This window comes from Hordeum vulgare, chromosome 7H, assembly GCF_904849725.1.
Source record: "Hordeum vulgare subsp. vulgare chromosome 7H, MorexV3_pseudomolecules_assembly, whole genome shotgun sequence".
Classification (NCBI taxonomy): Eukaryota; Viridiplantae; Streptophyta; class Magnoliopsida; order Poales; family Poaceae; genus Hordeum; species Hordeum vulgare.
In genome coordinates, this window is record NC_058524.1 from 100940721 (window position 1) to 100944918 (window position 4198).

Below are 4198 nucleotides of genomic sequence, written 5' to 3' on the forward strand. Positions count from 1 at the left end.
AAGCTGTTGAAGATTCCCAATGGCTTCATCCGAAGGGTTTGTATGTGCAGGCTTTGGGATGATCATCACTTGGAAACTTTTCCTTAGTTTTACCTTGACCCCCTTTAACAGTACAATGATCCTATGACACATAATACGGAAAATGAAACTATGAAAACGAAAGTCTTCCTGCTTAAGAGTCTTCACACTAATTTCTTCACGGACACATCAAAGTCTTCAGAGGAAATACCAAATACTTCAGTTGAAGACGTACATTTTTAGGGGTCGATATTACTCGAATAACTCAAACTCCTCAGTGACTTATAGCGCATGCGTACACTCACAAACATATCAGTCTCTTAACCTATAAGTCTTCAATACACCAAAATCACTAAGGAGCACTAGATGCACTTACAATCTCCCCCTTTTTGGTGATTGATGACAAATAGGTTAAGTTTTCAATGGGGATAATAATGTGATGTGTAAATACAGAGTTTGCGGAATTTGAATGCAATATATAAAGAGATTCCCCCTGACTATGTGCATATTTGAGTAATTTGCTTTGGACTGCAAATGCACATTGAGGATTTGTACCATGTAGATCTCCCCCTATATCTTGTAATCCATGCAGGCATTTGACATATAACTTAAGGAAATTGAAATACATGTTGGAAAGTGGAGTCTCACGAATTTGAGCATGCATGCATTAATCAACATGAGGAATAGGCATGCAAAACAACGGTTCAAAAATGTCAAACCACCACTGGGCATAAGTTTACAACTCATACAACCAAACACATCACAAGAACGAGAGTTGTAACTTCAAGAAAATATAGTTCAAAAGCCCATAAACTAATAAAGTAGACCCACTTGAAGACTAACTCAGATTTCTCCCCCTTTGTCATAAAGTGACGAAACTAAGGACTAACGCCCATGAAGAATATGACTTTGTTGATGGAGGTGGAGCGCTGGGTTCGTTCATCGCAACAGTGTCGTCGAGGTCTTCAACGTCACGAATTGTGCACATTGAGGAAAATGAGTTGGCCACCAGTTGAGGAACTAGAATCTTCTTTAACTTCTTCGTTGGCGGCCAAGACCAGTCGAAGTCTTACTGGAACTCCATTTCAGTGAGTTCCTCGGGAGTTTTGAGGTGAGACAGAATGACCCATGTGCGGCCAAACATCTGATGAAGATAATAAGGATTTTTCGTCACTACATTCTAAGTTGCATTGAGGTCTGTCATAATGGCCCCAAATTGACGTTTTACCCATTTGTGGTTGCGATCTACCTTCCGATGAAGACTTAGCAAGAGCTCATGGTCAGTCATCACACGCGGTATAGATGGACGAGGGGTTTTGCCTCTAGCATCTAAGTCTTGTGAGGTAGTGTTCTCATTAGTGGAGTATGACGCAACTTTGTAAAATTGGCCATCAAGGGGCTAAAATCCTTCATCAATCATAGATCTGGTCTGGCAGATAGGCGTGATGATTCAGAATGTCTGCCTTGTAAGGAATTCCAAATCTAGTCCTGATGAATCTCGTGATTCATGGCGCATAAGGCTTCAGATCAAAAGGTGCCAGAGTTGTGTTGGCCATAGTCCTCATGAAGAAATTGTCAAGATTGATGGGAATCCCATGGATGGTATTGAAGAGCAAATTCTTCAAGATGCCCATAATTTCTTCATTGTTGGAGTCATGTCCCTTGCTTGGACAGAAAGTATTGGACAAAATGCGGTACACTGTCCTGGGCACATAGATCAATTCCTTCACAAGAAATTTGGTTCTTGGCGGCTTGCCAGGAGCCAAAGGCTTCGTGAGCACTTGGATCATGTGATTGGGAAGTTCAGTTTCTTCATAGACGCATCTGGCTCGTTCTAAGGTGCGTGGAAATGGAAGTGCCGGAAGTAATTCCATGTCAGGGGTTGTGCAGTGAGTATTTTGGTTCATCCAGTCCAGAACTCAGGTGTTGACATCTGAGACATCTCGTGAGATGTGCAATGTAGCATAGAACTGAAGAATGATTTCTTTATTCCAATCACAAATGTCTGTGCAGAATTGTAGTATACCATCTTCTTGAAGAACTTGAAGAACTGGAGTGTAGCAACGGACTTCCTCCATATGTGCATGAGGAATTTGCCAGTGAGAAAAAAACTTATACTTGTTGAAGAGTACAACACCATAGTAGTTCATCTGGTTGTGGGTCCAGAATCTGTTGTGCCTGTTCCTTGGAGAGTCAAAAGGATTTGCACCGATGAAATAGTGGTGTTCATCAAAGAATTTTCCTTGTCAAACTTTCGCCTTTTTGTTCAAGTGAAAGGCTAAAGACTCTTCAGTTGAAGCTTTGGCTTGAAGCAGCCCACAAATATTCGAAGATCTTTAGTTTGAGGAATTTCAGCCACGACTACTACCAACTAAGGATTATCAACATGAGGTTTAGAGGCAGTGTCTTGAGTCCGAGGAACATGTTTTTCAGCGGCACTCTTCTCAGTTTGAGGAATATGCTGTGCAGATTCATCAATTTCTGGCGCCGGAGTTTCCTTAGTTGCAGTTTGATTGGTAGTGTCTTTAGTTGATGTAGCTCATTCAATTTTCAGGATGGAGTTCATCGGAGTGCTCTTTTCTTCATATGCTGTGTGAATTTCAATTGCTGCAGGGGACAAAGGCACTTGAGGAATTGGAGTGGTCAATGGTGAGTTGGGATGTGCCTGTTCCCAGAAGTCGCCATGGATCACCGGTGTTGTCCTGCCAATGTCGACATCTTCATCCTTGTATTCACCTCCCACATGTGTGTTCTGCTATGGCTGAGGAGATGAGGTTTGAGGAATTGAAGAATTTGTATCTGCTTCAATTTCCTCATCAATTGGTGTGGAAGCAACAGTGTGAGTGTCTTCCATTTCTTCATCCCTTCTGGGAGGACGTGCTCAGCACCAAAGGGAACCATCACATATGGGGGGCGGGGGCGGGGGGTGGGGGGGTGCAACATTGATAGGGATGGCATCAATTGGAGAAGTTGAGGAAGTTTTCAAAGTCCTCAAGCATTTTGCTTCTGAGGACTCTGAGCTCGTTGAGGCCGCTCTCTTCTTTGCTGCTTCCTTTTCAGCAGCCTTAGTTTTCTTCACTTCTGTTGCAGAAGAAAGATTCACTTTCTTCACTTGTGAAGATTTTGAAGGAGGAGGGGCATTTTCTTCAGGCACAGATGATGTAGTCATCCTGGCTAGAATAGTTTCTTCATGCGCAACCATTTTTTCAGCTGTCCTGACAGGATCGTAAGTTGGAGGAATTTCATCAGCAGAGTCGGCAGGCATCTCAACTATGTAGTTTGCCTGAGGAATTTGAGTTGGAGTTGGAGGTTGCATTTTATCTACAACCTGCTTGTTGTGCTCAGCGATGACTTTATTGGCAACATTGAAGAATCTGACTTTTGGACCCTCCATTTAGCATTGAAGTGACTATATTCTTCAGTAAGGTTTTTATCTTAGTTTGAGCATTGAGGAGTTGATCGAGGATCATAGTTGGAATGTTGTTCTTTAGAAAGCTCTCTTTCCGAGTCTGTGCCTTTCTGGCTTGCTTGGCCCTCTGCACCGTCCACTTTTCTTCATTAATGAAGGCTGCCAACATGTGGCTTGGTCTAGGTGGAAGCTTCAAGTCATCAATTGGTGTTTGAGTATTATCATACCAGAGGTCTATGAAGTCCAGTATCACCTTTGGATCCATCATGATGGGAATGATGGTGCCTTTTTCTTATGTGACCCTTTCTTGCTTGTTTTTGATGATTGCTTCAAGTACTTCATCATCAGCTTCATCGTCTTCTTCTAATGCAGAAGGAACATCATCAACTTCATCTGCTTCATTCACCAGGATAGTCTTGAATGGTTGCAAGACTTGTTGGATCAGCTACCTGTTGAGTGCCCAGAGGATGCCTTTTGCACAAAGGCTTTACAACGAATTTCTTCATGTATTTGGGAGTCACGTACCTATACTCCCTCCATTCTTTGGCCCATCTCCTCTCAATTTTCTATAAGCACGTTTTGCGCTTTTCCTTTGTTTCCTTTCCATAGACAACTTCATCAGGAGTGCAATATTCATCATAGATGTCACGAGGAGACTCATAGACAGTGTTGATATCAACCTTATTTCCACCCTTCTGTTTCCTCTCATCATCCATTTTCTTCACTTGAGGAATATGAACTTTTGAGAACTTTGATGAGGTATGCAAATTT